General features: G+C 41.7%; 3 non-coding genes across 3 annotated transcripts; all 3 read right to left on the bottom strand.

The window, feature by feature from the left end:
- Window positions 1–13453: 13453 nt before the first annotated feature.
- LOC140275993 (U2 spliceosomal RNA) lies at window positions 13454–13641 on the bottom strand. Its single transcript, XR_011908687.1, has one exon. It is a non-coding gene; the product is annotated as a U2 spliceosomal RNA (small nuclear RNA).
- A 275-nt stretch (window positions 13642–13916) lies between these two features.
- On the bottom strand, window positions 13917–14030 carry LOC140276401 (U5 spliceosomal RNA). The gene has a single exon (XR_011908998.1). It is a non-coding gene; the product is annotated as a U5 spliceosomal RNA (small nuclear RNA).
- A 411-nt stretch (window positions 14031–14441) lies between these two features.
- LOC140275839 (U2 spliceosomal RNA) lies at window positions 14442–14632 on the bottom strand. The gene has a single exon (XR_011908550.1). It is a non-coding gene; the product is annotated as a U2 spliceosomal RNA (small nuclear RNA).
- Window positions 14633–16789: the final 2157 nt, after the last annotated feature.

Below are 16789 nucleotides of genomic sequence, written 5' to 3'. Positions count from 1 at the left end.
CGTTAAAACCTTGCTAAAAAGTTTACAGTCAAAGTTTAAAAGTGTGATGGGCCTCCAATTCTTTAGGTCAGTCTTATCATTTTTATCAGAAGTGAAGAAATAAATGAATGCCTATCAACAAATGTGGGATCTAAACTCTAGTACTTCCTCTAAAATAATTTCCTTTCTCAATTTAGAAATGTGTTAGAAAAGGTAAAAATGCCGGTCCATACATAATCAAAATCGGGAGAGGTGGTGTTCAGCTGCAAGAAGGTCTAAATGTCCACCCATAATACCTGAAAAATGGGTAAAAAAAAGGTGCGAATGCCCAACCATACATCATCAAAAGCAGGAGTGCATGTGTTCGGCTACAAGAAGCTGTGAACGTCCAACCAAAGTTTGTAAAAAGCAGTTAAGAAAAGGTTCGAATATCCAACCATACATAATCAAAAGCGGGAGCAGAGGTGTTCGACTGCAAGTAGGTGTGAATGTCAGATCATAATTTGCAAAAAGCTGATGAGAAAGGGTGAGAATGCCCGACTATACACCATCAAATGCGGTAGCGGAGTTGTTCGGCTGTGAGTAGGTGTGAATCTCCAACCATAATTGCTGAAAAATGTGTTAGAAAAGGTAAAAATGCCAGTCCATACATCATCAAAATCGGGAGAGGTGGTGTTCAGCTGCAAGAAGGTCTAAATGTCCATCAATAATTGCTAGAAAACATGAAAGAAAATTTTCGAAAATCAAACCACACATGATCATAAGTGGGAGAGGAGGTGTTCAGCTGCAAGAAGGTGTGAATGTCCACCCATAATACCTGAAAAATGGGTAAAAAAAAGGTGCGAATGCCCAACCATACATCATCAAAAGCAGGAGTGCATGTGTTCGGCTACAAGAAGGTGTGAACATCCAACCAAAGTTTGTAAAAAGCAGTTAAGAAAAGGTTCGAATATCCAACCATACATAATCAAAAGCGGGAGCAGAGCTGTTCGACTGCAAGTAGGTGTGAATGTCAGATCATAATTTGCAAAAAGCTGATGAGAAAGGGTGAGAATGCCCGACTATACACCATCAAATGCGGGAGCGGAGTTGTTCGGCTGTGAGTAGGTGTGAATCTCCGACCATAATTGCTGAAAAATGTGTTAGAAAAGGTAAGAATGCCGGTCCATACATCATCAAAAGCGAGAGAGGTTGTGTTCGGCTGCAAGTAGGTGTGAATGTCCAGCCATAATTACTCACAAACGGGTAAGAAAAGGTACTATTGCCAGACCATATATGATCAAAACAGGGAGCGGAGGTGGTTCAGCTGCAAGAAGGTTTGAATGTCCGACTAAAGTTCAAATATATTAACAAAAGTGGGAGGAGAGGTCTTCGGATGAGAGTGGTTGAAAATTTCCAACCATAATGTATAAAATGCGGTGAAAAAAAGGTGTGATAGAACACTAAAAGGTGGAGCGGAAGTGTTCGGCTGCAAGAAGGTGTGAATGTCCGACTATATTTGGTGAAAAGCAGGTGAAGCAAGGTCTGAATGCCCAACCTTACATCATCAAAAGCGAGATCAGAGGTGTTTGGCTGCAAGAAGGCCATAGTTTGCCAAAAGCGGGTAAGGTGCGAATGTCCGACTAAATATCAACAAAATTTGAGGCGGAGGTCTTCGGATGCAAGTGGGTGTGAATGTCCGACTAAATATCAACAAAATTTGGGGCGGAGGTCTTCGGATGCAAGTGGGTGTGAATGTCCGACTATATTTGGTGAAAAGCAGGTGAAGCAAGGTCTGAATGCCCAACCTTACATCATCAAAAGCGAGATCAGAGGTGTTTGGCTGCAAGAAGGCCATAGTTTGCCAAAAGCGGGTAAGGTGCGAATGACCGACTAAATATCAACAAAAGTGGGGGCGGAGGTCTTCGGATGCAAGTTGGTGTGAATATCCCACCATACAAGTATGGTGGAGAGGAAGCTGTGAATGGCCGACCATAGTAAAAGGCGGGTGAGAGAAGGTGCGAATGTCAAACCATACATAATCAAAACAGGGAGCGGAGGTGTTCTTCTGCAAGAAGGTGTGAACGTCCGACCAAAGTTTGTAAAAAGCAGTTAAGAAAAGGTTTGAATATCCAACCGAACATAATCAAAAGCGGGAGCAGAGCTGTTCGACTGCAAGTAGGTGTGAATGTCAGATCATAATTGCTGAAAAATGTGATAGAAAAGACTAGAATGCCGGACAATACATCATCAAAAGCGGGAGAGGTGGTTTTTCGGCTGCAAGTAGGTGTGAATGTCCCGCCATAATTACTCACAAACGAGGGAAGAAAAGGTAGTATTTCCAGACCACACATGATCAAAACAGGGAATGGAGGTGGTTCAGCTGCAAGGTGTGAATGTCTGACTAAAGTTTGTAAAAACCGTGTAAGACAAGGGGCGAATGCCCGACAATGTATGATCAAAAGAGGGAGCGGAGGTTTTCGGCTGCAAGGTCTGAATGTCCAACCATAATTTGTAAAAATCGGGGAAGAAAAGGCTCGAAAGCCCGACTATACACCATCAAAAGCGGGAGCAGAGGTGTTCAGGTGCAAGAAGGTGTGAATGTCCGACCAAAAATTACTGAAAAATGGGTAAGAAAAGGTGCAAATGCCAAATCATACATCATCAAAAGCAGTAGCGGATGTGTTCGGCTACAAGAAGGTTTGAATGTCCAACCATAGTAAGTAATAGGTGGGTAAGAAAAGGCTCGAATGCCCGACTATATACCATCAAAAGCTGCAAGACGGTGTGAACGTCCGACCAAAGTTTGTAAAAAGCAGTTAAGAAAATTTTCGAATATCCAACCAAACATAATCAAAAGCGGGAGCAGAGCTGTTCGACTGCAAGTAGTTGTGAATATCAGATCATAATTTGCAAAAAGCTGTTGAGAAAAGGGTGAGAATGCCCGACTATACACTATCAAATGTGGGAGCGGAGGTGTTCGTCTGTGAGTAGGTGTGAATGTCCGACCATAATTGCTGAAAAATGTGTTAGAAAAGGTAAGAATGCCGGACCATATATCATCAAAAGCGGGAGAGGTTGTGTTCGGCTGCAAGTAGGTGTGAATGTCCAGCCACAATTACTCACAAACGGGTAAGAAAAGGTACTATTGCCAGACCATATATGATCAAAACAGGGAGCGGAGGTGGTTCAGCTGCAAGAAGGTTTGAATGTCCGACTAAAGTTTGTAAAAAGCGGGTAAGACAAGGTGTGAATGCCCGACAATGTATGATCAAAAGAGGAGCGGAGGTTTTCGGCTGCAAGAAGGTCTGAATGTCCACCCATAATTACTGAAAAATGGGTAAGAAAAGGTGCGAAAGCCCAACCGCACATGATCATAAGTGGATGAGAAGGTGTTCGACTGCAAGTAGGTGTGAATGTAAGATCATAATTTGTAAAAAGCGGGTAAGAAAAGGTAAGAATGCCCAACCATAAATTATCAAAAGCGGCAGCAGAGTTTCGGCTGGTATTTATCAATGTCAAGATAGATTTCAACAAAAAACAACGTTGTACTTTGCAGTAAAAGAAAGTGCAAATCAAAAGTTTTAGGAATCCGAGAATAAGCTTATTTTCATGAGTTCTGCACGATTTCGGATTTTATGTATAAAATGAATTTCTTCACGCAAACTAAGTTAACACTGCTTTGTCCTTCATATGTACCCATTTTTACATATATTTCAAGCATAAACTTCCTCATACTACCCTGAATGAGAAAGAGCCACACTTGGGATTAAGCCATACGCCCCTTTTGAGGAGTTCTGCATGGTTTGGGATTTTATCTATAAAATTAATTCCTTCACTCAAACTATGTTAAAACAGCTTTTACCTTCATATTTATCAATGTCTCGATAGATTTAAACAAAAAAACAACGTTGTACTTTGCAATAAAAGAAAGAGCAAATCAAAAGTTTTAGGAATCCGAGAATAAGCTTATTTTAATGAGTTCTGCACGATTTCGGATTTTATGTATAAAATGAATTCATTCACTCAAACCAAGTTAAAACTGCTTTTTCCTTCATATTTATCAATGTCTAGATCGACTTCAACAAAGAACAACATTGTATTTTGCAGTAGAAGAAAGAGCAAAACTGAAGGATCAGGAATCCGAGAATAAGCTTCTTTTCATACGTTCTGCATGATTTAGGATTTTATGTATAAAATGAATTCCTTCACTCAAACTAAGTTAACACTGCTTTGTCCTTCATATGTACCCATTTCTACATATATTTCAAGCATAAACTTCCTCATACTACCCTGAATGAGAAAGAGCCACACTTGTGATTAAGCCATACGCCCTTTTTGAGGAGTTCTGCATGATTTGGGATTTTATCTATAAAATCAATTCCTTCACTCAAACTATGTTAAAACGGCTTTTACCTTCATATTTATCAATGTCTCGATAGATTTAAACAAAAAAACAACGTTGTACTTTGCAGTAAAAGAAAGAGCCAATCAAAAGTTTTAGGAATCCGAGAATAAGCTTATTTTCATGAGTTCTGCACGATTTCGGATTTTATGTATAAAATGAATTAATTCACTCAAACCAAGTTAAAACTGCTTTTTCCTTCATATTTATCAATGTCTAGATCGACTTCAACAAAGAACAACATTGTATTTTGCAGTAGAAGAAAGAGCAAAACTGAAGGATCAGGAATCCGAGAATAAGCTTATTTTCTTATGGGCAAGTGGGAACTGCTTTGTCCTTCATATTTATCAATGTGTAGATGGATTTCAACTTCTTCTACTGCAAAGTCCAATGTTTTTCTTTGTTGAAGTCGATCTAGACATTGATGAATATGGAAGGACAAAGCAGTTTTAACTTGGTTTGAGCAAAGCAATTCATTTTATAGCAAAATCTGAAATCGTGCAGAACTCATGAAAGCAGGCTTATACTCGGATTCCTGAAACTTTAGATTTGCTCTTTCTTTTACTGCAAAGTACAACGTTGTTTTTTTGTTTAAATCTTTCTAGACATGGTAAATATGAAGGACAAATCAGTTTTAACATAGTTTGAGTGAAGTAATGCATTTTATAAGCAAAATCTCAAATCATGCAGAACTCACGAAAAGCTTTTTCTCGCTTTTCACTGCTTTTTACAAACTTTGGTCGGACGTTCACACCTTCTTGCATCCGAACACCTCCGCTTCCGTTTTTGATGATGTAATTTCGGGAATTCGAACCTTTTATTACCCGCTTTTTACAAACCATTGTCGGACTTTCACACCTTCTTGCAGCCGAACACCACCTCTCCCGCTTTTGATGATGTATGGTCCAGTATTCTTACCTTTTCTAACACATTTTTCAGCAATTATGGTCGGACATTCACACCTACTCTTAGCTGGACACCTCCGCTCCCGCTTTTGATCATACAATGTCGCTCCTTGTCTTACCAGCTTTTTACAAACTTTAGTCGAACATTCACACCTTCTTGCAGCTGAACACCTCCGCTCCCGCTTTTGATGATGTATAGTCGGGCTTTCGAGCCTTTTCTTACCCGGTTTTTACAAATTATGGTTGGACATTCAGACCTTGCAGCCGAACACCTCCGCTCTCTCTTTTGATCATACATTGTCGGGCATTCGCACCTTTTCTTACCCGCTTTTTACAAACTATAGTCAGACATTCACACCTTGCAGCTGAACCTCCGCTCCCTGTTTTGATCATGTATGGTCTGGCAATACTACCTTTTCTTCCCCCGTTTGTGAGTAATTATGGCTGGACATTCACACCTACTTGCAGTCGAACAGCTCTGCTCCCGCTTTTGATTATGTTAGGTTGAGCGGGAGCGGAGGTGTTCGGCTGCAAGTAGGTGTGAATGTTGGACCATAATTTGTAAAAAGCGGGTAAGAAAAGGTTTGAATGCCCGACTATATATTAACAAAAGCAGGAGGAGAGGTCTTCGGATAAAAGTGGGTGAGAATTTCCAACCATAATCAATAAAATGCGGTGAAAAAAAAGGTGTGAATACCCCATGGTGATTGTACTGTACAATTCATGGTCGGACTTTCACACCTTTTAGTAGCGGAACAACTCTGCTCCCGCTATTGATTGTGTACAATAGGGTATTTTAACCTTTTCTTACCTGCTTTTTGCCAATTATGGTTGGACATTCACACCTTCTTACAGCGGAACACCTCCGCTCCCTCCTTTGATGGTGTATGTTCGGGCATTCGAACCTTTTCTTACCCGCTTTTTACAAACTATGGTCAGACATTCAAACCTTCTTGTAGCCGAACACATCCACTCCTGCTTTTGATGATGGGTATTCAAACCTACTTGTTGCCCGCTTTTCATTAATTATGGGTGGACATACACACCTTGTCGCAGCCAAACACCTCCGCTCCCTGTTAGGATCATGTATGGTTGGGCATTCGTACCTTTTCTTACCCATTTTGCAGTAATTATGGGATCATGTGCGGTTTGATATTCGAAAATTCTCTTCCATGTTTTCTAGCAATTATTGATGGACATTCAGACCTTCTTGCAGCTGAACACCTCCGCTCCAGCTGTTGATGGTGTATAGTCGGGCTTTCGAGCCTTTTCTCCCCAGATTTTTACAAAATATGGATGGACATTCAGACCTTGTTTCAGCCGAAAACCTCCGCTCCCTCTTTTGATCATACATTGTCGGGCATTCGCACCTTTTCTTACCCGCTTTTTACAAACCATGGTCGGACTTTCACACCTTTTAGTAGCGGAACAACTCTGCTCCCGCTATTGATTGTGTACAATCGGGTATTTTAACCTTTTCTTACCTGCTTTTTGCCAACTATGGTCGGACATTCACACCTTCTTACAGCGGAACACCTCCGCTCCCTCCTTTGATGGTGTATGTTCGGGCATTCGAACCTTTTCTTACCCGCTTTTTACAAACTATGGTCAGACATTCACACCTTCTTGCAGCCGAACACTTCCGCTCTACCTTTTAGTGTTCTATGGGGTATTCACACCTTTTTTTTCACCGCATTTTATAGATTATGGTTGTAAATTCTCACCCACTCTTATCCGAAGACCTCTCCTCCTGCTTTGGTTAATATATAGTCGGGCATTCGAACCTTTTCTTACCCGCTTTTTACAAATTATGGTCGAACATTCACACCTACTTGCAGCCGAACACCTCCGCTCCCGCTTTTGATGGTGTATAGTCGGGCTTTCGAGCCTTTTCTTCCCCGGTTTTTACAAATTATGGTTGGACATTCAGACCTTGCAGCCGAAAACCTCCGCTCCCTCTTTTGATCATACATTGTCAGGCATTCGCACCTACTTGCAGCCGAATACTTCCGCTCCACCTTTTAGTGATGTATGGTTGGCATTTGCACCTTTTCTTACCCTTTCTTACCCTACTGATTGCTTAAGATTAAGTTGTTTTTTCTCAAACTACAACATTTTTTTAATTGTTGAAACTTGATTTGAAGTGGATAAATAAGGAGGACAAACAGTTTTAAGTCAGGCTGATAGAAGGAATTAATTTTATAGCAAAATCTGTATTTCGTCATATGTCGAGAGATGCTTATTGCTGAAGAAGTTCTTTCTCATTCTACAAAGTACAACGTTGTTTATCGTTGAAACTTGATTAGACATGAATAAATATGAAGGACATAGCAGTTTTAACTTGGTTAGAGTTAAGGAATTCGTTTTATAGGAGAATCCGAATTCGTGCATACCTACTTGCAGCCGAACACCACCTCTCCCGCTTTTGATGATGTATGGACCGGCATTCTTACCTTTTCTAACACATTTTTCAGCAATTATGGTTGGAGAATCACACCTACTCACAGCCGAACAACTCCGCTACCGCATTTGATGGTGTATAGTCGGGCATTCTCACCCTTTCTCATCAGCTTTTTGCAAATTATGATCTGACATTCACACCTACTTGCAGTCGAACAGCTCTGCTCCCGCTTTTGATTATGTATGGTTGGATATTCGAACCTTTTCTTAACTGCTTTTTACAAACTATGGTTGGACGTTCACACCTTCTTGTAGCCGAACACATGCACTCCTGCTTTTGATGATGTAAGGTTGGGCATTCGCACCTTTTTTTTTTACCCATTTTTCAGGTATTATGGGTGGACATTCACACCTTCTTGCAGCTGAACACCTCCTCTCCCACTTATGATCATGTGTGGTTTGATTTTCGAAAATTTTCTTTCATGTTTTCTAGCAATTATTGATGGACATTTAGACCTTCTTGCAGCTGAACACCACCTCTCCCGATTTTGATGATGTATGGACCGGCATTTTTACCTTTTCTAACACATTTTTCAGCAATTATGGTTGGAGAATCACACCTACTCACAGCCGAACAACTCCGCTACCGCATTTGATGGTGTATAGTCGGGCATTCTCACCCTTTCTCATCAGCTTTTTGCAAATTATGATCTGACATTCACACCTACTTGCAGTCGAACAGCTCTGCTCCCGCTTTTGATTATGTATGGTTGGATATTCGAACCTTTTCTTAACTGCTTTTTACAAACTATGGTTGGACGTTCACACCTTCTTGTAGCCGAACACATGCACTCCTGCTTTTGATGATGTAAGGTTGGGCATTCGCACCTTTTTTTTTTACCCATTTTTCAGGTATTATGGGTGGACATTCACACCTTCTTGCAGCTGAACACCTCCTCTCCCACTTATGATCATGTGTGGTTTGATTTTCGAAAATTTTCTTTCATGTTTTCTAGCAATTATTGATGGACATTTAGACCTTCTTGCAGCTGAACACCACCTCTCCCGATTTTGATTATGTATGGACCGGCATTTTTACCTTTTCTAACACATTTTTCAGCAATTATGGTTGGAGATTCACACCTACTCACAGCCGAACAACTCCGCTACCGCATTTGATGGTGTATAGTCGGGCATTCTCACCCTTTCTCATCAGCTTTTTGCAAATTATGATCTGACATTCACACCTACTTCCAGTCGAACAGCTCTGCTCCCGCTTTTGATTATGTTTGGTTAGATATTCGAACCTTTTCTTAACTGCTTTTTACAAACTATGGTTGGACGTTCACACCTTCTTGTAGCCGAACACATGCACTCCTGCTTTTGATGATGTAAGGTTGGGCATTCGCACCTTTTTTTTTTACCCATTTTTCAGGTATTATGGGTGGACATTCACACCTTCTTGCAGCTGAACACCTCCTCTCCCACTTATGATCATGTGTGGTTTGATTTTCGAAAATTTTCTTTCATGTTTTCTAGCAATTATTGATGGACATTTAGACCTTCTTGCAGCTGAACACCACCTCTCCCGATTTTGATTATGTATGGACCGGCATTTTTACCTTTTCTAACACATTTTTCAGCAATTATGGTTGGAGATTCACACCTACTCACAGCCGAACAACTCCGCTACCGCATTTGATGGTGTATAGTCGGGCATTCTCACCCTTTCTCATCAGCTTTTTGCAAATTATGATCTGACATTCACACCTACTTCCAGTCGAAATGCTCTGCTCCCGCTTTTGATTATGTTTGGTTAGATATTCGAACCTTTTCTTAACTGCTTTTTACAAACTATGGTTGGACGTTCACACCTTCTTGTAGCCGAACACATGCACTCCTGCTTTTGATGATGTAAGGTTGGGCATTCGCACCTTTTTTTTTTACCCATTTTTCAGGTATTATGGGTGGACATTCACACCTTCTTGCAGCTGAACACCTCCTCTCCCACTTATGATCATGTGTGGTTTGATTTTCGAAAATTTTCTTTCATGTTTTCTAGCAATTATTAATGGACATTTAGACCTTCTTGCAGCTGAACACCACCTCTCCCGATTTTGATTATGTATGGACCGGCATTTTTACCTTTTCTAACACATTTTTCAGTTATTATGATCTGACATTCACACCTACTTCCAGTCGAACAGCTCTGCTCCCGCTTTTGATTATGTTTGGTTAGATATTCGAACCTTTTCTTAACTGCTTTTTACAAACTTTGGTCGGACGTTCACAATATCTTGCAGCCGAACACCTCCGCTTCCGCTTTTGATGGTGTATATTCGGGCATACGAACCTTTTCTTACCCGCTTTTTACAAACCAAGGTCGGACTTTCACACCTTCTCTTAGCTGAACAACTCCGCTCCCTCTTTTGATTGTGTACAGTCGGGTAATTTAACCTTTTCTTACCCTCTTTTTACCATCTATGGTCGGACATTCACACCGTCTTACAGCGGAACACCTCCGCTCCCTCTTTTGATGATGTATGGTTAGGCATTCGCACCTTTTCTTACCCATTTTTCAGTAATTATGGGTAGACATTCACACCTTCTTGCAACTGAACACCTCCTCTCCTGCTTATGATCATGTGCAGTTTGATATTCGAAAATTTTCTTTCATGTTTTCTAGCAATTATTGATGGACATTCAGACCGTCTTGAAGCTGAACACCTCCGCTCCCACTTTTGATGGTGTATAGTCGGGCTTTCGAGCCTTTTCTTCCCCGGTTTTTACAAATTATGGTTGGACATTCAGACCTTCTTGCAGCCGAAAACCTCCACTCCCTCTTTTGATCATACATTGTCGGGCATTCGCACCTTTTCTTACCCGCTTTTTACAAACCATGGTCGGACTTTCACACCTTCTTGTAGCCGAACAACTCCGCTCCCGCTATTGATTTTGTACAGTCGGGTATTTTAACCTTTTCTTACCCGCTTTTTACCAACTATTGTTGGACATTCACACCGTCTTACAGCGGAACACCTCCGCTCCCTCTTTTGATGGTGTATGTTCGGGCACTCGAACCTTTTCTTACCCGCTTTTTACAAACTATGGTCAGACATTCAACCCTTCTTGTAGCCGAACACATCCACTCCTGCTTTTGATGATGGGTATTCAAACCTACTTGTTGCCCGCTTTTCATTAATTATGGGTGGACATACACACCTTGTCGCAGCCAAACACCTCCGCTCCCTGTTTTGATCATGTATGATTGGACATTCGCACCTTTTCTCACCCGCTTTTTACTATGGTCGGCCATTCACAGCTTCCTCTCCACCATACTTGTACGGTGGGATATTCACACCCACTTGCATGTGTAAGTCACAACACCCGTGACACCAAAACGGCTTTCTTTTCTCTCTTTTCTCTACACTCTGCACTATGAGCACACACACCAAATCAGAAAGGCTTTTTTCTCTCTTTTCTACATTATGGACTGTGGGGACACAAAACCGCTCTCTCTTTTTTTTTTTGATTGTGTGCCAGGGCGTTGTCTCACGTATTAGATTATGCTTACGATACGAATGGGTTTATCAGTCACATCAGAATCCATACATACTGATCCTCCCGTAATAAAATGGTCGGATCTTATCAAACACACTTTGTTTCTTGTGACAATCAAGTCATCAATAAGGATACTTCTACAACTACTATCAAAGTATGTCCAGACTTCTTATGTTGTCAGTTGCTATATATGAATAAGTGGGTAGCTACTGAAAAGCATTAAGCATGTCACACAGCCCAAACATATAACATTTCAGGACACACCACACAGTTAACAACCACAGTGAAGTGTCAAAGCCCAAACATGTAACATTCAACAGGACACTTACACAACACATTCAAATCAAACAGTCAGACAACATACAAGAACATATACCCCAGCCGGCATTGCTCCCTGCCTATTTTCCTACAGCTCACTATGTGTGCGCACACCTTTATTCACAAACTCTTCAACTTATACTCTTTTACCGAAGCTGCTACAGCTCGATTGGCCGAATACCCTTAGATCCTATTTCGGTGAATTTGACATCTGCCTTACATGTAACAGATTAGCGGTTTAGCAGTTTTAATTTAGTTTGAGTGAAGGAATTCATTTTATAGCAAAATCCGAAATCGTGAAGAACTAATGGAAGTAAGCTTATTCTCGGATTCCTGAATCTTTAGATTTGCTCTTTCTTTTACTGCAAAGTACAATGTTGAGCAGCACTAATGAGTTGTTTCTATTTTTGGCAGGCTTTACCTTTGCGGATGAAGCCCTTTCTGTCTGTGCAAAAGAAATCTTGTTACTGTGCAGAGTGACTTCTCTGAGTAGAGTCGCCTTACTTGTTGCGACTGTGCCGATGTTCGAAGCTGGAGTGCAAAGATGTTGCTTGAATGGTGCTCGCTGGAGCGTGCGGTAGTGTAAAGTTATACCATTTAAAAGGGCTGAAGAGTGCTCAGTGCAGCGGGTGGGCGGAGGTGCGGAATGCGAAGTAGACTTTCACACCTTCTTTTAGCCGAACAACTCCGCTCCCGCTATTGATTGTGTAGAGTCGGGTATTTTAACCTTTTCTTACCCGCGTTTTACCAACTATGGTCGGACATTCACACCTTCTTACAGCGGAACACCTCCGCTCCCTCTTTTGATGGTGTATGTTCTGGCATTCGAACCTTTTCTTACCTGCTTTTTACAAACTTTGCTCGGACATTCAAACCTTCTTGTGGCCGAACACATCCACTTCTGCTTTTTATGATGTATAGTTGGGCATTCACACCTTTTCTTACCCATTTTTCAGTAATTATTGGTGGACATTCAGACCTTCTTGCAGCTGAACACCTCTGCTCCCGCTTTTGATGGTGTATAGTCGGGCTTTCGAGGCTTTTCTTCAACGGTGTTTACAAATTATGGTTGGAAATTCAGACCTTGCAGCCGAACACCTCCGCTCCCTCTTTTGATGGTGTATGTTCGGGCATTCGAACCTTTTCTTACCCGCTTTTTACAAACTATGCTCGGACATTCAAACCTTCTTGTAGCCGAACACATCCACTCCTGCTTTTGATGATGTATGGTTGGGCATTCGAACCTACTTGTTGCCCGCTTTTCATTAATTATGGGTGGACATTCACACCTTGTCGCAGCCAAACACCTCCGCTCCCTGTTTTGATCATGTATGGTTGGACATTCGCACCTTTTCTCACCCGCTTTTTGCAAACTATGGTCGGCCATTCACAGCTTCCTCTCCACCATACTTGTATGGTGGGATATTCACACCCACTTGCATCCGAAGACCTCCGCCCCCACTTTTGTTGATATTTAGCCGATCATTCGCACCTTACCCGCTTTTGGCAAACTATGGCCTTCTTGCAGCCAAAAACCTCTGATCTCGCTTTTGATGATGTAAGGTTTGGCATTCAGACCTTGCTTCACCTGCTTTTCACCAAATATAGTCGGACATTCACACCTTCTTGCAGCCGAACACTTCCGATTCACCTTTTAGTTTTCTATGGGGCATTCACACCTTTTTTTACACCGCATTTTATAAAAACACCACAGGAACACCGTATTGAGGCTTTGTTCTGACCGCTCATTCGGTGTCGCGTTTCTTTCAAGAAATTCTCCTGGTCAGCCCGCACTCGGCTCGCTCCCAGAGCCGTGTTAAAGTCTGCTTCGCATTCACTCTCTTTTCTCAGCAGATTAAAAGAAACATCCATCCTGCACCGCTGTTTGCTTTTTCACAAGAGCAGAGGAGAGCGCACCGTTCCCAACGGCACTGCAGTACCGGGTCGATGCTTGGAGTGAACGGAGCAAGCTCCTTTTTCAACTCCTATTGATAAAAATTCATTTAATATGTAGTCCTCGCATAGACATATCACATATTAAACTGATAAGTACAGATACTACACTTGATCTTAGCCAAAAGGCCGAGAAGCGATATCTGTCCACTGGTTCATGTCCGAGGGCCCTTCCTGGCACAATGCGCACTTGTAGCGGTGTTCTTTTTATGGCCATAGTGTCACTTTGCACCTCCGCCCACCCGCTGCACTGAGCACTCTTCAACCCTTTTAAATGGTATAACTTTACACTACCGCACGCTCCAGCGAGCACCATTCAAGCAACATCGGCACAGTCGCAACAAGTAAGGCGACTCTACTCAGAGAAGTCACTCTGCACAGTAACAAGATTTCTTTTGCACAGACAGAAAGGGCTTCACCCGCAAAGGTAAAGCCTGCCAAAAATAGAAACAATTCATTAGTGCTGCTCTCCACGGAAGTCTTTAGTAAAAGGCGAAAGACTTGTACATTATGAAGAGAAACCAGAGTACGATTATCCATCACTGCGGGAGCAGGGCATCAGGCTAGTTGGCATAGCCACCTTCCCCATGGTGAGCTTTGCTTGGTTGAGACGCTTGCTCCCCCCCCTTGCTCCTCGGCTGACCAAGTAGGAACAATCGGGCCCTATTCGATGGCAGCCTTGTCTTTTACTCTGTGCAAAAGACAAGGCAGCCACAAACAACACGGGAACACCGTATTGAGGCTTTGTTCTGACTGCTCATTCGGTGTCGCGTTTCTTTCAAGCAATTCTCCCGGTTAGCCCGCACTCGGCTCGCTCCCAGAGCCGTGTTAAAGTCTGCTTCGCATTCACTCTCTTTTCTCAGCAGATAAAAAGAAAGTTTCATCTTAGGCTCCCTGAAACTTCCATCCTGCACCGCTGTTTGCTTTTTCACAAGAGCAGAGGAGAGCGCACCATTCCCAGCGGCACTGCAGTACCGGGTCGATGCTTGGAGTGAACGGAGCAAGCTCCTTTTTCAACTCCTATTGATAAAAATCCATTTAATATGTAGTCCTCGCAAAGAGGACATATCAGACATTAAACTGATAAGAACAGATACTACACTTGATCTTAGCCAAAAGGCCGAGAAGCGATAACTGTCCACTGGTTCACGTCCGAGGGCCCTTCCTGGCACAATGCGCACTTGTAGCGGTGTTCTTTTTATGGCCATAGTGTCACTTTGCACCTCCGCCCACCCGCTGCACTGAGCACTCTTCAGCCCTTTTAAATGGTATAACTTTACACTACCACACGCTCCAGCGAGCACCATTCAAGCAACAACTTTGCACTCCAGCTTCGAACATCGGCACAGTCGCAACAAGTAAGGCGACTCTACTCAGAGAAGTCACTCTGCACAGTAACAAGATTTCTTTTGCACAGACAGAAAGGGCTTCATCCGCAAAGGTAAAGCCTGCCAAAAATAGAAACAACTCATTAGTGCTGCTCAACGTTGTACTTTGCAGTAAAAGAAAGAGCAAATCTAAAGTTTCAGGAATCCGAGAATAAGCTTACTTTCATGAGTTCTTCACGATTTCGGATTTTGCTATAAAATGAATTCCTTCACTCAAACTAAATTAAAACTGCTAAACCGCTAATCTGTTACATACAAGGCAGATGTCAAATTCACCGAAATAGGATCTAAGGGTATTTGGCCAATCGAGCTGTAGCAGCTTCGGTAAAAGAGTATAAGTTGAAGAGTTTGTGAATAAAGGTGTGCGCACACATAGTGAGTTGTAGGAAAATAGGCAGGGAGCAATGCTGGCTGGGGTATAGGTTCTTGTATGTTGTCTGACTGTTTGATTTGAATGTGTTGTGTAAGTGTCCTGTTGAATGTTACATGTTTGGGCTTTGACACGCTTCACTGTGGTTGTTAACTGTGTGGTGTGTCCTGAAATGTTATATATTTGGGCTGTGTGACATGCTTAATGCTTTTCAGTAGCAACCCACTTATTCATATATAGCAACTGACAACATAAGAAGTCCGGACATACTTTGATAGTAGTTGTAGAAGTATCCTTATTGATAATAGATAAACTAATTCATAGTGATAGAACAGTAGATGAACAGGTGCCTGCACATGTCTCATGAAAATAAAATGGGTGTATGATTGCTGACGGCAGAGCAATACTGCCAAACTTATGAGTTCTTGTGGCAAACTTGATTCAGTGTCTTGACGTGTATACGCTGTTTGGCTGACTTGTCACAAGAAACAAAGTGTGTTTGATAAGATCCGACCATTTTATTACGGGAGGATCAGTATGTATGGATTCTGATGTGACTGATAAACCCATTCGTATCTTAAGCATAATCTAATACGTGAGACAACGCCCTGGCACACAATCAAAAAAAAAAAGAGAGAGAGCGGTTTTGTGTCCCCACAGTCCATAATGTAGAAAAGAGAGAAAAAAGCCTTTCTGATTTGGTGTGTGTGCTCACAGTGCAGAGTGTAGAAAAAAGAGAGAAAAGAAAGCCGTTTTGGTGTCACGGGTGTTGTGACTTACACACACACATTTCTGAATTGAGAAAGGAAATTATTTTAGAGAAAGCACTAGAGTTTAGATCCCACATTTGTTGATAGGCATTCATTTAATTTTTCTTTTAATCAGTTTTAAAGTGAATACTAACTGAGAAATGAAAAAGATGAAGAGTTTAGAAGCTTGGTTCAAGAGCAAAACTTGGTTTATGATCAGCTGAGTCTCTAAACAGAACAGCAAAGGGCTTCATCGAACATTTAAAAAAGATTCAGATTGTTAGAATATCCAGAATTTATAGGAATGGTGGTGATTACTCTTATTTTCTAGAATGGAAATAACTGCACCATGTCTGTTTTATGAATTTAAGGGGCTAAAAAGTTTTGTTCTCGTTTTTCTATGATTAACCGAATGTATGTGAGAGTCCAAACAGACAGAAGGGTTACGGCCGAGCGCTGGACCTTCACTGTGCAGTGCAGGCATCAACAATAATGGTGTTATTTCACCCATTAACACTTAAGGTACCTCATGCAGTGGCTGTGATATGGTTACTTAACAAAATATCTTTACCAGACATCTCTCCTACATAACAGTTCTTCTTTCACAGCCACACCTTGTTGTCGAGAGATGTGCTACACTTAATCCATCCACACTGCTACCTACCCCACAGATGGAAAGCCTCATGATTGCATGTCAGAAATAACCATCAGTGTTTTACCCAGGCCAGACTTAACTGATATACGTTATGAAAATGCAGAAATAACTATATTTATTCAACAGA

The sequence above is a fragment of the Leuresthes tenuis genome, unplaced genomic scaffold (genome assembly GCF_036924035.1).
Source record: "Leuresthes tenuis unplaced genomic scaffold, fLeuTen1.0.hap1 SCAF_18, whole genome shotgun sequence".
In the NCBI taxonomy this organism is placed as follows: Eukaryota; Metazoa; Chordata; class Actinopteri; order Atheriniformes; family Atherinopsidae; genus Leuresthes; species Leuresthes tenuis.
The sequence above is the reverse complement of the archived record's forward strand: the minus strand, read 5'-3'. Positions and strand labels throughout refer to the sequence as shown.